This window comes from Nymphaea colorata, chromosome 3 (genome assembly GCF_008831285.2).
Source record: "Nymphaea colorata isolate Beijing-Zhang1983 chromosome 3, ASM883128v2, whole genome shotgun sequence".
In the NCBI taxonomy this organism is placed as follows: domain Eukaryota; kingdom Viridiplantae; phylum Streptophyta; class Magnoliopsida; order Nymphaeales; family Nymphaeaceae; genus Nymphaea; species Nymphaea colorata.
This window is the reverse complement of record NC_045140.1, coordinates 19957723-19980418: the sequence shown is the minus strand read 5'-3', so window position 1 is coordinate 19980418 and position 22696 is coordinate 19957723. Positions and strand designations below refer to the sequence as shown.

Sequence of the window (22696 nt, the reverse complement as noted above, 5' to 3'; positions counted from 1 at the left end):
CACTGAGACATTGAACATTTCTTAGCAGTTAGCACTAAACATAATTGAATGTTTAGAAGGATAACTTAGAAAGTTAAATAATTGAAGTTAAAGATTGAAAAGCATAAAAAGAGCAAGTTTATAATCTAAGTCGCTGCATTGCAATTATCATGGAGGATGCAAAATCTTATGATTTCCTAAACACCAACAATTAAATCTGTAGTTATAATTTCTAAAACCGAAAAGCCTAAACCAAAGCTAAAATTATTCATCTGATTTTCTTCTTCTAAAGAGAGAACATAAATCCTAACATACTTACAACTTCCATGTTAACAGTGCTTTTCATAAAACTGTGTTCTATCATTGAAACAGAGAAAGCAATAGTCCCTCTCTCTCTCTCTCTCTCTCTCTCTCTCTCTTTTACATACATGTGACTTATAATTTTGTAATACAAAATCACATGCAACACCAAAAAGTTAGTGGAAGAGAAGAAAATCCGCAATAAAAGTAGAGAAGAAGAAAAATGAAAAAAGCCGTCAGATTGGAAACAAAGAAGAAGAAGAAAAAGAGAGAAAAAAGAATTTATGTTTCTAAAGAAAGAGAGTGCATAGGCAAAACTAGGCACCCTTGCAATGACCTAGGCGTTTTCAGATTGCATGTCAGGTTACCTACGAACCAGCCTAGCCGACTAGTCAAGCACTAGGGGCTTAGGCGAGCCTAGGCACAAGACTAGGTATCTGTACAACAAAATAGGAAGTTCCTCATAAATTTATTTTAAAAAAGAAAATCTTTTCCTGAACATTCTTTGTAATACTTTGAGCAGTTCAGAGCCTTCATTTTATTTTTTTCATATAGATCATTACATTTTGGAGCATGGCATTACAGTTGTGTTTTTGTTTTGACAGTTTGGGAAAAAAGGGGTTGAACTGAGTGGTGCTTTCCATTTTCTGGTTTCCTTGGAATGTGAGGAAGTGGTTGCACCATTCCGTTTTTGCCAACTTGAGTGGTGTTTGTTGTAAAACTTTCACAGTTCTTATTTAATGGAGGATTCTGTCGTGATGGTAAGGTTATTGGCATTACTCAGCCTCGAAGAGTGGCTGCAGTTACTGTAGCAAAGCGTGTTTCTGGAGAATGCGGTGTTGAACTTGGTCAGAAAGTTGGGTACTCTATTAGATTTGAAGATGTTACATCTTCGGCTACGAGGATCAAGTATATGACAGATGGGATGCTTTTAAGGTGATTCTTTTGTTTCCTTTGAGCTCTGAACTTTCTTTTCTGCATTCATCACCATGCTTCCTGTTGTTCTTGACTGTCTATCTTGTCTGGGGTTTTGGAATTTTGTGGTTCACAATTCAAGCTTAGCTGTGAACTCAGCGACTAGTAGGTCCGTCTAATTGCCTAGTTGTCGTAGGTGCTGGTGAACAGATTAATCTCAAGGTATCAGTTGGTTGGGCCCATCACCAGTGATAGGGACTAGTTTTTGATCAACTAGTTTCCAAAGTGCATTTTCTTGTAAAAAATATGTTTAGAACCATGAACCATCAGATATAAAAATTTAGGAAGTTTCTTCTTTTCCTTAATAGTTTCCCTTTAGCCTACCCCCGAGGCTCCAACCCTTTCTTTAGTGCCCTATCAATATTATTTTAGTGAACCATCTTAGACCTGACTCAGATCAACTACCCCTGACGAGTCTTTTGAGGGCCTTGACCAACCTGACCAACCTGAGTTCGACTTCTGATCTTGATAACTAAGGTTCAAAATAGGATTGTCCCCTGGCCATCCAAAGCTTAGTCAAGCTATTGAAAGTATTATTAGTTTTTTTTTTTTTTTTTCAAAGCAAATTTTATAATGTTTTTAATAAAGAAACCTTTACAATTAAAAAAAAAAATTTCATAACAATTTATTCATGTGGTCTTGCACGTTGTCTTAAGTTCCTAATGTAATCGATATGCTGCTTTTTGCTTGCAGGGAAGCATTGTTGGACCCTCTACTATCTAAGTATTCAGTTGTCATTCTTGATGAAGCTCATGAGAGGACAGTCCACACAGATGTGCTATTAGGCATTTTGAAAGGTGTTCAAAAATCAAGGTCACAGCAAGTCATGAACAAGGACAATGTCAAGAACATCGATAATATAGACTCCAATGAAGACACATCAATTGGAAGTGGAAGTGGTTGGAAGGGCCAAGCATCTCCCTCAGGTTGCCCTTTAAAGTTGATTGTCATGTCTGCTAGTCTTGATGCAAGGGGATTCTCTGAGTGCCTTGGTGGTGCAAAAGCTGTCCATATCCAAGGACGGAAATACCCTGTGGACATCCTGTATACTTACACTCCTCAGCAGGACTACATAGATGCAGCCTTGATTACCCTATTTCAGGTACTTATGGATTGAAATTTATTTGTACTTCTCTTTTTATTTCTTTTGTTTGAAATTCAAGGAATTTTTTTTTGAAGGCGTTTATAGCACAACCTCTTATGAAGTCTTCTTCCATAACTAAATTCTGTTTCCTGTCTGCGGCAAAACAAAGTGGTATCAGTATAATATACACAAAAAGTATTCTTCCCAATGGACAAGTCTTACCTCCCGTTGAAGTAAATTACATTCACATTTGGGTCCATTTTTACAGAGAAGCGGTTTTCCATTTGTATGGTTCTGCTTCAAATTTTCCTCTAATGGTATTCCAGCCATCAATTTTGTTTCTTCAGGAAATGGACACAAACTGAAGACTGCAAGAGAAGCAAAAACAAATTTTAGTTGAAAATCGTCTTGCTACTTTCTTGCAAATGCTTTTGTTGATATTTTGTGGGTGTAAGAAGTTGGCATAATAGGTTTATACTCCCTGAGTTTCTAATTGGGAAGTGTGAACCACAAAATTTTTCAACAACGAAATGGTGTTTTTCTAAGAATTTGACGTCTGTAGTGCAAAAGGTGCATGGTAAGTTGGCAACATGCTTCATAAAGCTGAGCCTTTCTTGAAGCCTTCGTATACGTTATTTCTTCCTGCTTATGTGATTACTCCCTTTTCTTTACTCAAAACTCAAAAGGCAGCTTTCTGTGCCTGCATAAACTAAGGGATGGGATCCAGTAATGTGAGACTTGTCGTTCTGAAGGCTGACATAGTAAGCATATTTCAGCAACAAGAGATTTTTTTTTTTGGTTTTGGTAGTAATTCTTTTATATGTTGTGCAGTATGGTTGTGTCCTGTGTCTTTCGACATTTTCTCCTTTTGAAAACTAGGTTTTGATAAAATTGAGTTTTTCTTTTTCTCAAACTCATTTTTTAATGTCACCTGAAAACTATAAGAACTCCACTTTGAAAAGAGTGCTAATCGAAACACATTGTTAGGGGTGGGCAAATTTCTTTTAGGTGTATTGTTGCCATCAAAGTACTCTCGTCTCATTTGAGTGGAAACAATCACTTTAGAAGGGAGCGATAAGATCATGCACAACCAAACAAAAGAGAGAGAGAGAGAGAGAGAGAGAGGGCAACATGAGTTTGAGATTACCTTCATCCAGATTGGAGAGTACACCTGACCTGCACTTGATGACATCTTCACCACCATCAGCATGAGCAGCAGTTGATCACAACTTCACCACCACCAGCACTACCACTCTTGCTCTATCCACTGCATCAATTGCAGGGAAGCGTCTTCTAAAACATGAGCAATGGTTACAGGGGCATTATAAAAGTTTGTAGTCATTATAAAAATATGTAAAAAATCATGTAAAACAAAAACAATTGGTATCATGTCTAGAAAAAATAATGCAAAAAACAAACTCAAGATAATGGTAGCTTTAAACAGGCTGAAATAATTGCCAAAAGGTCTATGAAAGACAAAAATTTTACAAGTTGAAGCCATACTTCCAAAATTTTCAAAAATTGTAAAATGTGTTAAGCTCATTAAATCCTATTATTTTACTTGTAAAATGTTAGAGTTTTACAAAAACTTGTCAAAGTTGTAAATTTTGCAAATTAAAAACAATTTGCAATGTAAGAGCTTTGTAAACTAGAAAAACTGATGATGAACTTGAAGGTCGCCTTACCAAAATTGTTCATCTGAATGATGAAACAAATGTCGAAGAACTCATCAAAGTGTTCATAATGATCCTCATGAGACAAAGTGTTCATAATGATCCTCATGAGACAACCCATCAAATGATGGTAACATTTGAATCAAATGGGGTTCAACCTCAAAGTTGTATGTTGCAATCTTAGGTCTTCTGATATCAGGAATTTGTTGCATGATGCATGAACAAAATATTCTATGACAGGATGGATCTAGGGTCCTGGATTTTGTGTGAATCTCAACGTCACATTGTTCCCATTATTAGCAACACCTTCTTCACTTTAAATTGGAAGGCCTTTTGAGTGTCCTGGGATGGAAACGAGGCCTTCCTTTTTCTACTTGAAGGGTGTTCATTTTGGTTCTTCCAGCACGTAATGAAAATAAATTAAACTTTGAGTTAGCATAATGTAGCATATGAGAGATTTCGATGTGTTGTATTAGAGCGTATCTTATGGAATAAGCTATAGTTTTGAAGATGATATCTTACCCGATGCAAAATCTTTCTTCCTAATTTTCTTGGCCAATTTCCCCGTTTTCCCTTTTCAGGTGAACTTGTTCATTCTTCGTTTTGCTTTTCGATGTTTACTTTTGTCATTCTTTCTGAGAACTCATATCTGCTTATACAGCTGACTGAATTGGCTTATTACTGTAGTTATTGAATGTTGGAATTGGAAGTAATGGGTAATGCGATCATCATAGGATCATTGACCCATTTCAGCTGTTCTTCTTGCTGTGCTTTTGATTATTTTATAGCCTAAAGCATTGCTCTACAAATTTGTCATTTAATCTATATAGATCGGTCTGAAATCTGATTTAAATATAATGTAGTACCTACAACTCTGTATCAAATCTAGCAACAAAGACTTGGTAATTCTACTTCCAATCACGGTTCATTATTGTCGACTCCTTGTGTAGCTGCAGTTCCTTCATGGCACTTGTTCTGAAGGTGTTTAATATTAAAAAAATTTCTAATCCAGCTATTTCTGAAGTGATGGGGCAAAGGGATCTAGTGAATGAATCGCGATAATAGGTGCAATTTGTTTGACAAGCGAATGCAAAGCTAATATATAAGCAATTGATAAAATTTTCTGTTCGAATGTCAATTGATGTTGGTCACAAATTTTTAATTCTTTGGTTATTCATATGCCTTGCTGTCTTTACAATGATTGCATATTTTGAAATTGGGGAAGAGAGGAAGCGTCACATGAGAAACTTGTGCCTTCTACTATGAAGGCACAAAAAATGAACTGTTGCAGACAAATTCAGGTATTATTTAGCAATGGTCTTTGAACAAAATTTTCTTGCTAAAAATAGCAGGTTGGCTTGAATTTGGGTCAGGTTTCTGTTGTATGTGATGTGTGTACTTGCTTGGCTTTAACTCTGCACCTTAGCTTTGAGTGTATGTATGTCATCTGTTAAGATGTGTTTATATTCAGTTTTAGGTTTAAGAGGGTACTTTTGTAATAACTTTTCCTTTAGATGTTTCTCTTGTAACTTCTCTCTCTCCTCTAGTCTATATAAAGAGGAGTTAGGGCAGATTTCGAGGTTAATCAAAGATTATTCTTTCTAATCTTATCATGGTATCAGAGCAGCAGCCGTCTCCTCCTCCTTGGCGCGCCGATTGAGCGGCGCCGCCCGCCGCCTGACCGCGCCCATCGCTGCGCTTCCTCCACCCGCTCGTGTCCACCCATCTCCGCCCGTCGCTGACCTCGCCACCCGACGCCTCTGCCAGTTGCTGTCTTCTCCACCCGACGCCTCCGCCCGTTGCTGTCTTCTCCGCCCGACGCCTCCGCCCGTTGCTGTCTTCTCCGCCCGACGCCTCCGTCCGCTGTTGCAGTCATCTTCGCCGCTGCCCGCCGTGACTGTCACCTCCGCCCGCCGCCGCCGTCTGTCACTGTTGCTTCTCCGCTGCCGCTGCACGCTGCATCGCCCTTGCTGTCTCCACCATTCTCCTCTGCTCCGCCGCTGCCCTGCACGCTGATTTTCTTCTCAGCGTCTTCGCTGCATCGCCTCCTCTACTCCGCCGCTGCTCTGCACGCTGATTTTCCTCTCAGCGTCTTCGCTGTCGCCTTTGGTAATCTGTCTTCGTTCAGTTCTGTTGTTGCCTCTTCCAGCCGATCAGACTTATGGATTGCTGCCCGTGTTAACTGCTTCATGATCAGCATGTTGTCTTTCGATATGTGATTGTCTTCTTTTTGCCTGCACTTCCTATTCCGTGGCTCGGTTTCCTCCATTGTGTTGAGCGATGTCTGAAATTAGCAGCGGCGCTAATACCTCTTCCTTTGTGTCGTCGGGAGAGATGAAGAGTTCCCCATTTTCCAGCTTTATCACCAAAATGGATGGGGGTAATTACGAGATGTGGGCCATGCAAGTAAAAAGAACCTTGATCGCTCATGAGAAGGAACATCTTATATTGGAGCCCGAGCCCGTACAGAAGGTAGGAAAATATACTACTTGGTTTAAAGATAATTCGTTGGTTATGGTATGGATTGTTGGTACTCTTACTCAAGACATTGCCAATGAAGTCCTGCATAAGGAAAGTGCAAAGGATATGTGGGATTCCCTTGCAGCCACCTATTCACAAGCAAGGAATGAAACCAGAATTATGCAGCTTCATCATGATATTCATCAGATGCGCCAAGATGGTCGCCCTCTACATACTTATTATTCTAGTCTCAAGTCCATGTTTGAGAGACTAAACAGCTACTTTCCTGCATGTAAGTGTGAGCAACAGAAGGCATACAGAGATATGCTTATGGTCGGAGTATTTCTGTCTGGATTAGACTCTGTTTATGAATCAGCAAAGAATCAGATGCTCACTAGTCCCTCGATTCCTCCTATTGATGAAGCTTATAGTAGGCTAAGCAGAATTCCAATCCCTTCATCGACTGTTCTTGATACCACTTCTGCTATGCTTGCTACTCGTGGCAGAGGTGGGTCCCTCTTTGCCAGAGGACGAGGATACCGTGGCCGTGGCAATACCCCTTCGCGCCCAGTATGTCAGTTTTGTCATCGCATTGGTCACACTGTGGATAAGTGTTGGCAGAAACATGGTCGTCCAGCTGTTGCCAATCAGACTGTTTTTACTGATTCTCCAGAGCAGCCTAAGACTCAACATCCTGTTTCCTCCAGTGAGTTACGTGCAGATGATATTATCTCTCAGTTGAGACACTTGATTGGAGATAGACCTCAACAAGCTCCTGATCTGACCACATCTACTATCACTACTGCTGCCAGTGCATCTTCATCTGGTATGTATTCTGACACTACAGATTGGCTCATTGATTCAGGTGCATCGACACATCTCTGTGGAGACAAGGCACAGTTTACTTCTTATGTCCCTACTCCACCTGGTCGCTCGGTTATTCTAGCAGATGGCAAATATTCTCCCGTTGTTGGACTTGGAGAGGTCCAACTTACTTCATCATTACCATTGCAACATGTTCTTCATGCACCAGAATTCCCACATAGCCTACTATCTATCAGTCAGATTACCAGAGATTTAAACTGTCGTGCGATATTTGACTCCTCTTCTCTTGTGTTTCAGGATATACTGACGGGCAGGGTGATTGGCAGTGGCCGTGAACAGGGAGGTCTTTACAGGCTAGTGCATCCCTTTCCCTTTGCTGGATCTACCTCTGCAGGGTCGTCCTCATCCTCGGCTTATACTTGGCATTTACGTTTTGGACATCTACCGTTTCAGAAACTGCTGCATGTTCTTCCTCAGCTGTCTCCCAAGTCTTCTTTTCAATGCGAGTCTTGTCAGTTGGGCAAACACCATAGGTCATCCTTTCCTCCGCGGCCCAGTCGAAGTAGCCATTCTGTGTTTGAGTTACTTCATTTTGATGTTTGGGGTCCGAGTCGTACACCTGCTCTTCAAGGTCATCGATATTATCTTGTTGCTGTCGATGACTATAGTCGTGTTAGTTGGGTTTTTCTTATGAAGCATAAATCTGAAGTGGGTCATGTAATCAAAAATTTTATCAATGAAATTCTGACTCAGTTTGATACTTGTGTCAAAATTGTGCGCTCTGACAATGCTCTTGAGTTCTGTGCTTCCTCTTTGGAACAATTTTTCAGGGATAAGGGTATCATCCACCAAACTTCTTGTGCCTATACCTCCCAACAAAATGGGGTTGCTGAACGGAAACACCGTCATATTCTTGATGTTGCCAGAACCATTATCATACATAGCCATGTTCCCCATTCTTACTGGGGCGATGCTGTTCTCACAGCATGCTATCTTATTAATCGTATGCCGTCATCTGTGTTGGGAGACCTTATTCCTATCTCTGTCCTCTTTCCTGACAGAGACTTGTTTTCTGTTCCACCTCGTGTTTTTGGATGTGTTGCCTTTGTTCAGTTGCTTGGTCCTGGGCGAGATAAGTTGTCTCCTCGGGCCATCAAAACGATCTTTGTTGGTTATTCCCGCACTCAAAAGGGATATCGATGTTATGATCCTTCTACTCGTCGGTATTATGTGAGTGCTGATGTTACATTTTTTGAATCAACCTCTTTCTTCTCCCCAAATGGAACTCAATTAAGGGCGCCTGCATTAAATGATGAAGTCCAATTTCCTCTACCTCTCATGAGTTGTCCAAACCCAGTTGATCCACGTTTTGGGGCTGTCTACCATCGTCGTACTAAGCCTGCTGCGCCTGTTCAATGTGCACCTGTGCCTTCACCCAGCACGCCCAAGGTAATTCCTGACACAAACTCAACTGACAATGTTTTATGTAATGATGACATAGGAGTATGTCACGAGCATGTTCCTGCTCCTAATGAACTTGATGTGCCCATTGCTCAAAGGAAAGGCAAACGCAGTTGCACTTTGCATCCTATCTCTGGTCATTTATCCATGGATAGACTCACCCCTATGTACCGACAGTTTGTCAAGGGGCTGTCGGCTATTGCTCTTCCACAGAATCCCATGGATGCTCTCTCTGATCCCAAATGGGCAGCGGCTATGCAAGAAGAGATGGATGCTCTTCAGTCTAGAGGCACCTGGACCCTTGTTACTCCTTCAGTTGATGCAGCCATTGTTGGTTGCAGATGGGTCTTTACTATCAAATACCGAGCAGATGGCAGTATTGACAGATATAAGGCTCGTCTGGTTGCAAAAGGCTATACCCAAACTTATGGGGTTGATTATTATGATACCTTCTCTCCTGTGGCACGACATGCTTCCTTACGGATTCTCCTTGCTGTGGCTGTCAGCAAGAATTGGTCCCTCTCACAGCTTGATGTCAAAAATGCCTTTCTCTATGGTGACTTACATGAAGAAGTGTATATGCAGCAACCACCAGGGTTTGTTGCTGAGGGGGAGTGTCAGAAAGTGTGCAGATTGCGAAAGGCGATTTATGGTCTGAAACAGAGTCCTCGAGCTTGGTTTCAGAAATTGTCAGAGAATATTGAGAATGAGGGCTTCAGACGTTCTTCGGCCGACCATTCCCTCTTTGTCAAGAAGACTTCTACAGGTACGGTGATAGTTCTTGTTTATGTTGATGATATCATTGTTACAGGGGATGATGATCAGGGGATTTCCAACATCAAGGATGTCCTTGGACAACACTTTGTCACCAAGGACCTTGGTGAACTACGTTATTTCCTTGGTATTGAGTTTGCCAGAAATCAAAAGGGCCTTATCATGTGCCAGAGGAAATACGTTACTGATGTTTTGCAAGAGACAGGGATGCTGGGGTGTCGGCCTGCATCCACGCCTATGGATATCAATACCCGCTTGTATGATGATGATACTGAAGATGTTGATGCAAGACAGTATAGAGGGATTGTTGGGAAGCTCCTATACATCACTGTTACTCGACCTGACATTGCCTATGCTGTTAGCAGAGTGAGTCAATTTATGGATAAGCCCAAGAAAGTTCATTGGGATGCTGCTATGATGATTCTTAGGTATCTAAAGAATTCACCAGGAACGGGACTCTTCTTTCAGAATGGTACCTCACTCACTATATCTGTGTATGTTGATGCCGACTATGCAGGATGCCCCTCAGACAGAAAATCCACTACTGGATTTTGTGTGTTTATTGGATCCAACTTGGTTACATGGAAGAGTAAGAAGCAAACTGTGGTTGCCAGATCAAGTGCAGAATCTGAGTATAGAGCTATGGCTCAGGGTACTGCTGAAGTTATGTGGGTTAGATCCCTGATGTTGGATCTTACTGTCGAAGTGCCTCTTCCTATGCAACTGTTATGTGATAACAAAGCTGCACTGTTTATTGCTAATAATCCGGCTTTTCATGAAAGAACCAAGCATGTTGAAGTAGATTGTCACTATACTAGAGACATGATTCAGAAGGGGTTTGTAAGTACCTCATACATTTCAACTACAGGGCAAACGGCTGATATCTTTACTAAGGCTCTTGCAAGGGGACCATTCCAAAGCTGTTGTTCCAAGTTGAGCCTATTTGACATATACGCTCCAACTTGAGGGGGAGTGTTAAGATGTGTTTATATTCAGTTTTAGGTTTAAGAGGGTACTTTTGTAATAACTTTTCCTTTAGATGTTTCTCTTGTAACTTCTCTCTCTCCTCTAGTCTATATAAAGAGGAGTTAGGGCAGATTTCGAGGTTAATCAAAGATTATTCTTTCTAATCTTATCATCATCTAAACATGCTTACCATGTTGGTTGCTGTTTTTTTGGTGCCACCTTAGTTGTAAAAATGCGCCTACGAGTGGCTATGCCCTACACTGCCACCTTCTCGACTAGGCTGGGTCACTTGGGCACTCAATTGACAAAGATATCTTAAGAGTTCCTTTTTCCCCACTGTTCTTCTTCCAGTTTCACTTTTCTTTATTATTTTGCTTCATTTTATTTTTATTTTTTTTTCTCCTTCTTCCTTTTTTTTTCATTTTCTGTTTTTGGCCTTCACCAAGGCTATCTTAGCACTTGTAACTACTAAGGATACCACATGCACATCTCATTAGGTCTATAGCATTGAAGGACTCGCATCCACAGGGAAGGAAGCTAGTCTTCTACCCAGATGTGTTATTGGGTCTATAGCATTCACTGACAGACATCCAGATGGAATGAAGTTAGTTTTCACCCAGATGATATCTAGATGATCCCTGACTTCAGAAAATCTAGCAAGAAGCCGTGTCCTGTCTCCCAGTTATCCGTCCTTTCCAATACTTTCTGCGAGATGTAACAGAGATCCTTCTGCTGATTGAGCTCAATCCTCTGGCAGCTCCTCAACGAGTTCCTGGCCGTAACAGCTTGGTACCATCCTTCCAAATAATCCCCTTGAAAACTTGCCCAGTTGAATCAACTAACATCTTAGTTACAAACAAAGCCTTGGTCTGGATTCTTGCTGCGAGATTGATTTGATGACACACATGCCTCCTTCAGTGCTAGTGCTGCTAAGCCACAATCCCACGTACACCCAAATCTTAACCTATGTAAGGATGTTATGAGATATTTAAGTGTTGAAGATTACTGGTACCTCAGATACAAGCTGGGGGCATAGCACCTATGCTATTTCTGTCAAGGTCGAGGTATCAGCTTCTTCAACCTATGTACCTTTTCTGAATATCTGCTGATTTAGATGAATTAAATTGCAGAGCTGTAACTGAATGAGAATGCCCTGGTTACTTGCACCCAGACAACCCTAGTGTTTAACCTTCTACAGGTAACATTTAACCTGAGCACTTTCTTCAGCTTCATGAAGACACCTGTTAATGGTCCTTTCCAGAAAATACCTGTTAATTGTGGTGTTTGAGATTGTTCAAGGGTAGTGCAATAAGTTTTGAATTTCGAGAGAAAGCTAATGCTGAAAGGTAATTTCTTGAGTGTCTAGATAAGAGCCTGCCTCAGTTATAGGGAACAACGACTAGGTTGTATTTTGTTCATCAGTTTCGCTGGAAGATTCAAGCGTTTTATGTATCACATTATTGCAAGATAAAGCAATCTGCACAGTGATGCACGTAAGAACCATTGGAACCAAGCAGCTGAGGCCGTTGACTAACATGTTTGTGATCTGCGAGTTGAGGAGGTCGAGAGCAGCAAAGGGACTGAACCGGCGAAAGTTAGTCATGCAGTGCTACACACCCTTTCGCACAAGGTTTCTAACTAAATCTAGAAGGCTGCCCTTTAGCTTGGTGGGGAAGATTCTAATGCAAAGAAATCCCACGTTCTCTCCTACGTCAAAGAAGATGTCTGTTTTGCAACCTGTGCCTGTTTAAATTTAAGCCTGTGCAAGTATGTATTTCAAGAACCATCAGAAAAGATAGGTAAAGAGTAATTTACTGGCAAATGGGGAACTATAGTTCAGCTAATGAAGCGAAACTGAAATTCATAGTCTATAGCGTACAAGAGCCAGTCAATTAGGCTGCAAGAACGATTGAATAAACTGCAGACAATAATAATAAAATAATCATCATCGTCAACATCAACTGCTGCTGCTGCTACTACTATATGGTTCTCAGTAGTTCTCGTCGTTGAGTTATTGAACAAAATCCAGAATTGAGGATGGCGTTGGAGAGCATCTGAGATTATCTTAGCAAGAAAGTGCACGAGGATAGTATGAAGCGCAGAACATATTCTTTGCAATTATATTTGGAAATTAGGTTCTGTTTTTTCTTTCCAACTTTTATCTAGAGTAGATTTGATGTGTGTCGTATAAAACCTAGAAAATCGACTTCTGGACGAGCATGTCCAGATGACATATATAGATTAACAAAATTATAAAATTTTACAATCTTAGAGTTTTGAAGTTGATTAGATTATAATATCTTATCCATGATAATTCGAATCTTATCTACTTGTTCAATCAAACTAATCTAAAAGTGCCTCAAGTTTTTCAAGCATGGAGATTGCGTCACAGAGAATTTTGAATAGGAGATTCAAGAGATTAACTGCAAAGCTTTTGTGCCATTCATATTGCATCCAATCTTGTTCTATGCATGGTGTTTGTCCTCGTGATAGTTGCAAGACCTCTCTCTGTGTGTGTGTGTGTGTGTGTGTGTGCTGGGGTTCCGATGCAGTCCTTCCGATGACCCCTTTCTTTTGAAGCAAAACATGCCTCCAATGCTCCACATTTGATCATGATTCTTGATCCTGTGGTCCCTTTGTAACTCAAAAGCTCTGCTAAATTGCATGCCCATGATTCTAGCAGAACTCAGAAGGCATATTACTTTGATAAATTCCAGCTCATTTTAAGTGGTATTTGCAAAGCAAGAACAGGGAAGACTCAGACGAGACAAATAATTCCCATATCGACCGAGATTGGTCCCCTACATACAAGGTATAACATTCCTTTTTAGAACCTCATTAACTTGAGACCATGAAAGACTACTTACACAAAGCTCGTTTGAGAAGCATGAGATAACAGGGTTCAAAGCTTATTTATAAACTCGCTTCGAATGGAGTTTTTCCTTCTTGGTGAAAGATGGCTTCTTTCACAACAGGGCAGCCCTTCCCGTGGCAAAATCATGGCAGCTTTTTCCTAAATTCTTGCTCCTGGACACAAGTCTGTTGCCGAGAACCCATATACGTGACACAGGTATGAAGATAAAAGAACTTGAAATCCTTCTTAAAACAAAATGAACACATTTTAATTTCTTTTTGGCAGTAATTTGTCCCCACAGGCATTTCTTGTCCTGACTACTGCCTACGTGCTTTTACAAGTTTCCCGCTGCTTGCAAGTAATTTTTTAATAATTCGCCTCCTAGAATAGTCTTCATCATGGTGTGACCACACACCAAACACTTAATAGGATGATTCTACAACATTAAAAACAATAATGGAAAAGAAAAGCGAAACCAACAGAACCACCATGTAGCCACTATCATCCTCTTGCCCAAAAAGCTGTAAAACCATTATTCTTTTGCCTTTCAAAGGGCTAAAGAATCACAACCTGTGCTTCATCAGCATATGGAGATCACGCATGTCATTGAGAATCACAAGTTTCAGTATCACAGTCTGTTTTTTCATATTCTGTGATGTCTGTGACATAATAACAACGGCCTGTCAACGTTGAGGAATCTTCTTGGTTCTGTGAGATCTAACAAGAAATCAAGCACACAAATTACTGTCCAGGATAGCATTGAATCACAAACAGAAGGTGAGTCTTCTATGGTTCACATTCATTGAATTCTGAAATCAACTCACCCAAAAGAAAAAAGAAAAAGCAAACATGTGAAGTTTATAGAAAACAAAAACTGAGAGAGAACAAAAACATGCTCACAAGCATTCATAGGAATTGTCAACATATTTATTACCACATGAAATTTTGAAGTTAGGAAATATATAATCAATTTTGTTCTTTTAACTCCAATAGTAACGCTCTTTTACAACAGAAGTAGTTAAATGTCATAAAAAAAAAAGCAAGATCGAATATTCTGAATAAGTGAACAAACACAGAATTCATGTCGACGAACTTAAGCATTTCAGAAAGTTGAAACTGTCCAGACCGTAAAAAATTACATGAAAAGAAGGAGAAAAAGCATTTATTTGAAGCGTCAGTATAAAAAATGCAATAAAGAGGAAAAGATATGGAAAGAGAAGCAAGCCACAAAAAAAGAAAAAAAGCCTCCTTAGCAGTTGAAGTTGAAGTCTACCTGTCAATGACAGTCCCAACATTATTCCCTTGGTGTTATAGTGCTGTTACTGCTGTATAAACTGTGTAATTGGATAATAGTTCCAATCAACCAAGGAAAGAGAATGTTCAAAGTTCTTGATCAAGTTCTGTCTGCTTTCAGAAAACTTGACTGCATGTCGGGTTGCAAATACGATATGGTAAAAGGAAATTGATTAGTATATCTACACATCGTAAATACCATTAAACATAGTGTTACTAATCACGCGCAGCATGCTGAATGATTAAGACATACAAACAAAGTAAGACAGTCAAACAAATCCAGACATGGCTGCTAGAAGACTAAGAACTCCATTTTCAAACAGAAAGGTGATTACACAACTAGATACTGTACCTTTTCTTAAACCAAGCTGTTCCAGTGATCTTGCTTTAAGTAAGATAGCTTCAAGCAAGAGACTCACAGAATGCATAGACATTGTATTTTTTTTGCACCTTCTGGCTTTTAAATCGAGCTTTTTGACGCTGGACCCTATCAGCTATAGATTTAGTCATCTTGGGTATCAAACTCTGTATATCAATCCCACGGAACACCTGGAGAGGAGCAGCATAGTTACCTCTGGTACTCAGCCATCCCAATAAAGCACGCGCTTCCTGCACAGGAAAATGAGATTAACGAATATTAAAAACAACCATCTATAGAGCCGTCAAGAGGAAAATAGAACACCAAAAAGGGGAAGAAAAGCACGTGCTTCCTGCACAGAAAAATGAGATTAACGAATATTAAAAACAACCATCTATAGAGCCGTCAAGAGGAAAATAGAACACCAAAAAGGGGAAGAAAGGCATCTCATAGTTCAGTGAGAGGGCTTCCTTCAGAGTAGTTTCCACCTCTTCGACATGATTATCCTCGAACTTGGCATCCCAACCCAAGGTCCTCGAGGAAATGCCACCAGCCGAAAAATCTCTCGTCGCGAAGGATTCCGGTGACAGAGGAGGCTCCACCTCCTCAAACTTGAACTGCTCGCCAGAGCATGCACACAGCAGTGGATATATTTGAGGGTTGTTTGATGCACTCAGAAAAAAAAATCCATGCAAAAAGAATTTCGTGAATATCTTCGAAGATACGTTTGATGCACCAGTGGAAAAAAACATTTCGTGGATACCTTTTAGGACGTTTGATATATCCATGATTTTTTTTACGCTGAAGAAAAATCCATCGATTATTTTCACCATTGAAAAAACTTTTCATCGATCTTTTAGGATGAATTTTCGTGGATCTTTTAGGATGGATTTTTTTATCAAGGGTAAAGCTTTCGTGGATTTTTAAGATGGAATTTTTTTCATGGAAAAAAACTTTCGTGGATCTTTTAGGATTGATTTTATTCATGGGAAAAAAAAGTTTTAGTGGATTTTTAAGACAGAATTTTTTTCATGGATCTTTTATGATGGATTTTTATTCATGGAAAAAAAAATTCATGGATTTTTAGGATGGAATTTTTTCCATGGAAAAAACTTTTCAAGGTGATGGATTTTTCCTCATGGAAACAAATTTTGTGGATGTTTAGTTATGGAAATAAGTTTCATGGATTTTTTAGATTTTGTTTTAATTTGGCCATATTCGGACAAGTTCATTGGAGAAATGGGGAGTTTGGCCGCCCCGAAAAAAAAATTCTTGCTCCGCTCATTTGGGTTTAATCATTTTCTCCTTAAACTTAGAAACATTGACTTTGCCCTCTTTTGACGGCAACAATGAAAAAGAAATGCAATTTTTCTTTCCTACTGAGTTATAAAAGGCAACCCAACCAGACAAATATAAAGCAAATCTTCTCCTGCGACCGGTTATCCAGATAATGGGGATGAAGTGGAAACTAGATCGCAGGAACACTACCGAGAAGATGTGCCAGAAAAGTTTGACTTTGCCCTCTTTTAACGACAAAATGCAATTTTTCTTTCCTAATGAGTTATTAAAGGGAACCCAACCAGACATATATAAAGTAAACTTCTCCTGCAACCGGTTATCCAGATAAACCGGGATAAAGTAGGAACTGGATCGCAGGAACACCACCGAGAAGATGAGCCAGAAAAGTTATTGTGTAATTAAGGTATATTTCTTGAACATCATGAAGAACGAGAATCTTGAAGAGACAGAGTCATTTCAGTATGCGGTTACAAGCTTACTCTTTGAATATCCCGCAGTATTTAATTCAGCCGTTGACCGACTTAACTCTTCGTATCAATGACTAGAAGAGACCACTATGACTGATAATTTCTGGAAAACTGCTGTTTTCCATGTTGCTAATTAAGTTAAGGGCCTTTGGGACAGCTTCTAACATCCGTGAGACCGAGTAGGAGCTTCCCCAGTTGCATTTTTCCTTTGCCCATGCAAGGATCCCTCTAGGGAAGTTTGGCAACAAGAACACCAACAGAGTGTTCCAACCATCCACTTGAATATATCATAATTCTCATAAAGGTAGCCCAATTAAGACCTAACAGGAACAAAGAGGAACATAGTTCTACGTCCATGTTTTCGGATAAACTTAAAAAAGACTTGTTATCAATCATTGCAATACCAGGATTACCACGAACAATTTTTGGCTCAAATCAATACAAGCAACACTCAAGTTCATAGAAGCTGGGGAAAATTGTAAGATCAAATTATATTATGTCGCAACTGCATCAAGTAGAAATTTTCTACGCCTATTCCCTGACACGTGCAGTTTTTTTCTATGCTAGCAATCTACTCATCTTTCTTCTTGCAACAAGCTGCGTTAGTAAAGCTCTTTGTGACACTTTTTTCCATGTCAGTGAATAGTGAAGTTCTTGTAGCGAGGACAAGAAGCCGCTGGATCAATTTGTTCATATTAATCTCAGCGTGAAACAAGAGGTTCGTAAATGTGGTGACAAAAGGAGTATTTATTATTCTTCTTTGCAATTCATAAAACAAAAAAAGAAAAATAGAGCAGCACAATAACTGTGAGTTTTCACCTCAGCTTATGATGGTCTACTCATGTGTTTAACCCTAACCTCTAATTGGTATTTTATTTTCAAATGATCCATTTTTTTACTTTAAATGGTATTACAGTCGGAGCCTTGATGAGTGTCCAAAAATTTGGCTTTGCGGTGAGTGCATAATTTCTTTAAGATTGTCAGATCCAACAGTTGTTAGACCGAAATGAACAACAAACAATTAAATGACAGTAGAAAGGACATTTTTCTTAAAAAACGAATAACAAGAAAGTTTTTTTTTATTAATTGGATTTTAATCCGATCAACTTAAATTGAATCACCCCTACGGGCTGTGCTGCATGGTGTTTTCAATGTCTTCCTCTATTAAATGGAATTAACACTCATACCTATTCCTGGTTGCTCCTAGAAAAGGAGGCCTTTATGTTATAAGTTGAAACCGAATGACACCAACACTCCAAAAGGTCTGCCTGCAAGGTACAAGAGAGCAGATATAGACGAGATATTTTAAAAGCAATTCAGGTAAACCGGAACAGACTCAAGAATACAGCAGGCCTGTTGTCATTGGCAAGAGACAAGCAGTACCACCTTTGCATATGTACATATTGATAAGTTGAAGATACTGAGACTGACATCCATAGTTGCAGTTTTTTACTGAAGTTGACCCATCAATTTGCCATTAGAGCCAATGTAACGATGCATTACCTACTCTCATGTCACTATTTGCAAACCTCATCTTACACATTGAAAGGAAGAGTAGACTAGCCAAACAAATTTATGAATCCAATACATCAAGCAGCCATACCCATGTGGGGTCAGACAAAAGAAATTGATGATGGTACAACTTAAACCATGCATATACAGTTAGAGGTTGTATGACGTGAACCATAGTCACAAAAAACTTTTTGGGTGTTTTAAACAACAAGGTTTATCTTGGGTCTAATACGGCGAGCTTGAAAAAAAGGAAAAATACGGAAAATCTGGTGAGTTTTAAAAATTTAAAAAAAAATAAAAATAAGGGAAAATAAAATAAGTGTTAGACTAATAATACAAACATCAAAAAATAAGTATATTTGCAACAAATAAAAATTAGAAAATGACAAAAAACAGTTTGTCATTAAGAAAAACCTGAACAAATGAATAAAATGAAAAAAAAAAACGCAAACAAACACATTTGTTGTGTTTTTTTATGTTAACATTAAAAAAGGCTTTTTACAATTTTAAACGATTATTTTATTTATTGCATTGAGAAAAACGACATAAAATAATTACATGTTCATCAAGTTTCTTAGAAGATTTATTAGGTCAGATATATTATTTCAGTCCTTGATTTCCAATATCCCTAATGAGACAAAGGGCTAGGAAGCAGGTTCAAACATAACACGAATTGAAGGCCACTGATCTCTCAGGCCACTAATGACTAATCATTTGGTTGCAGCCTATCCCTATGGGGAGAAGAAAGAACTACCTGGAACTTTTTCATATTAATGAAATATTAGAAACATGACATCCGAAAGAATAGTTTACATTCAGTTAAATACATTTACACACTACTGCATACCTGATCACCTGTGGTAGATGGGGAGAGAGAGCACATCAAATGTGGCTTTAAACATTGCCACTATTTGCCAAAATCTCTCAAGCTTTGATTTCCTGTGGAAGCTTAACGATAGCAAAATGGGAAAGTCTCAGATTCACACATATACAGTGATTTGAGTCAAAACAATCGAACTAGTTTTAGCCCCATATCCAGAAAGCTAGCTTGAAATAGAAATATAGAGCAACATGGGAGTTTGAAGTGACAATGAATCGATCCAGTATACAACAACAGCAACAATAAGCACAGCCTACAAAAGCATACCTGTTGCACCTCCCTGACATACTCAAAGTGCTAGTATATTTCATAATTGCCATATAAGTTGAACACAATCCATTGAATCCACCATTACATATGGGTTCAAACATGTGGAAAATCATGTAGGATTCAAACAAACAAATCATGAACGAACACATGACGTCCTTATTATGTCTGTCAAGAACTATAGATAAAACCAAGAAATAAAAAGGTCAAGGTAAACACCAAGTATTTATTTTAAAGGAAAAAGGGTCAACAGAAAGGACCGAAAAAAAAAAAGCTATAGGAAGTGCAAGCTTTATCGCAGCATCAATTTAGATCCTTGAAATTGGAAATAAAATACCAATCCAGGAAAAAAAATGGGTCACATATTTCAGCTATAATTTACAACACAATTTAATTTACATATGGCAACGAAATCTTTATCTTAGCATATTAAATATGAGCATTTTTACTTCAGTCAACATCCAAGCATTGCTTTTTGTGTTCTTTTATGCACTTTAAGTAATTTTCACATCCTGTTGATTATATGGTAATTTTTCTGTTCCTTTATGCACTTTAACTAATCTTGACATTGTGTTGATTATATGGTAAGGGCACCTGATAAATGAAATAATGATTAAATATGAACATGTTTTTCTGCAACAACATAAAATATGAAATGAGTGACCAAAAAGCTCAAACATTTGCAAAATTATTCAAAGTAGAGAAAGCATAAGATCACACCACTATCTATTGCATATGTACCTGTCAGTGAGACCTGCAAAAATGTACCATCAGTGACCATGGAGACAGGATATTTGAGATTTTTCCACGTGAACTCAACTGAAGACTTGCACCCACAGGCTACTAGTAAAGGTAAAAATAGCTGAATCTATAGTTAACAGGTTCCTATTCCCAAACAAATATTTTATTCTGGATGTAAGCAATAGATTGCCACTACTTGCAGCAGATAACCCTACTCCTACTAAGCTTTTTCTAGTGAAATCATAAGGCTATTCCCCCTTCCTAGTTTCGCTTTATTGATGAATGATGATAAGAACCTCCATTCTCTAGTAAAAAACCTAAATATTACACAGTTTCAACGACAACATATGACTAGTTAAACAACTACTATGCATTCTAGTGGATTATCATCTAATTGAAGTTGAGCAGGTCTATCATTTGCCACATTTGAATGCATTGATGAACCCAGCATACATTCACTCTGTTGAAGTCTTTGCCATAATTCATTATCAGCAAATGAGTGTAAACAGGAGTTATCCTTGTTATTTTATTTCTTTTGTGGACCTTTATTGTAATTTTGTTTAGCTGCCCCTAATCCTCATTAATATGGAATTAGGGCGAATGAAGATCAATTCCCTTTCAGAGCTGACAAACCCACCTTGGCCTGACACCACCAGGTCTTCTACTTCTTTTTCTTCTTCCTCACTTCTTCCCCTCTTCCTTCTTTACTTTCTATTTTTTTTCTAGGTATACATCTGATTTCTGCAAGGAAGTAGCCATTGGTGGATGATCAGGGATCTGATTGCTGGTGAAGGTTATGGAGCATGGAGCATACTTGTCTATTCCGAGTTGTTGTTGTCAATGATCATGGATCGCAATTGGTGAGCTAGAAGAAGATTTCTAAGTCACGGAAGATCTGAAGTCTTTCAAACAAGTCCAAATTGGGTAAACAAGTCCTCTAGTGCAGCCCTCACATGTTGTTGACGATGTTAGTTCAGTCATTTTATATCTGAAATTTTCTTCATGAAATATACGTCAGGTCTAGAGGATTTCTGTTAGTTGTTGCAGTAAACGTCTTGTTGAAGCATGTAAAGATGGGTCTTGGGACCGGGTCTGGATCTAGACCCGATTCAGCTTGTAGCCCTTGTTGGGCTTAAAGACGTGTAACCCTAATTTCTGGTGTTAATGAAGTTCTAAGAGAGAGAGAGTCTGGCGGCTAGTGGGCACCAGACCTCCTCACCCGTGGTTTTTCCCTCTCGTTGAGGGTTTTCCACGTTACATCCGTGTACGATCTTTATTTCTCGTGTTTCTATTGTTTCTACATGGTATCAGAGTCAGGTTTAGTTTGTGAAATTTTTTGCCGGCCGTGAAGTTCTGGCCCTAACCGTTCCATTGCTCACTGCCCTTGTTCCACCGTCGCCGCCGCTTCCATTGTTGCCACCGATTCCGGCTGCAACAGATTTGTGGTTTCATCGTTCAGGGTTGCCGTCGGTATTAGTTGGTGACCATGGCTGATTCTTCTTCCTCTACAGTCAATACTGATCACGCTTTTCATCGACTTTCCCCGTTCATGTTACTACCATTCGGCTCACCAAGAAAAATTACCTTCAATGGTCCGCTGCCATCACCATGGCGATTGCTGGTCGAGGCCGTATTGCCTATCTGAATGGGAGAAAGGTTGAACCTGTTGCGACTAGTGCGGCTTGGGATACTTGGTTCCTTGAAGACAACCAAATAAAAACTTGGATTGTCAATTCTCTATCTGTATCTTCTGATATTCAACCTCTCATTCTTCGTAAGAAGACTGCGAGAGATATGTGGATTATTTTGGAACAAATGTATGACCAGAAGAAGATGAAGATTCGAGTGTATCAACTGATGAAGGATGTGTATGCTCTTCGGCAAGGGGATCTCTCGGTCACAGATATTTATGTAATCTTAAAGTCCCCAAGACCAGATGCATTATGTGGCTGAAGAATGGGAGAATATGATATTCCTATTCTTAGCAGGACTGAACGATGAATTCGAAAATGTAAGGAGTCAAATTCTTAATTCTAAAGAAGCATTTAGTATTGAAGATGTCTACTCCCGTGTGGAAGCTAAAGAACAAAGGCGTCTTCCGTGGGCGACAACGAGCACGGGTCAGAAAGTATGAAGGGCCATTTAATGTGGTCAAGAGGATGGGAAAGCTGGCGTACAAGTTAGATCTCCCGCTAGACTTCAAGGCGCATCCTATGTTCACGTCCGCAACCTTTTGTTGTAAGGGGTTCATCGTATCTTTTTTCGCTCAAAATGACACGACCACATATCATTTACATAACATCCCTTGAGAGACTTTCCTTTTGTCTAACAAGTAACCTCCTAAAACTGACCATTATACCAATGCATCTAGTTGGCCATGCATTGGTTATCTCAACCAGTCAGCCATTTATTTCAGTTGCATCTAACTGACATTTTTAACTTGATGGTGCACGTGTTGCTTCATCAAGATCCTAATGTCTCACACGACTGCTTTCCCTTTTGTTGTAAGGGGGTTCATCGTATCCTTT

The 22696-nt window shown here is 39.3% G+C and overlaps 1 long non-coding RNA gene across 1 annotated transcript; it reads right to left on the bottom strand.

The window, feature by feature from the left end:
• Positions 1-13570: 13570 nt before the first annotated feature.
• On the bottom strand, positions 13571-22378 carry LOC116250082 (uncharacterized). The gene is made up of 5 exons (XR_004171309.2): positions 19128-22378; positions 17956-18036; positions 14997-15253; positions 14625-14774; positions 13571-14068 (listed from the first exon to the last, which is right to left on the bottom strand). It is a non-coding gene; the product is annotated as an uncharacterized LOC116250082 (long non-coding RNA).
• Between the last annotated feature and the right edge of the window lie 318 nt (positions 22379-22696).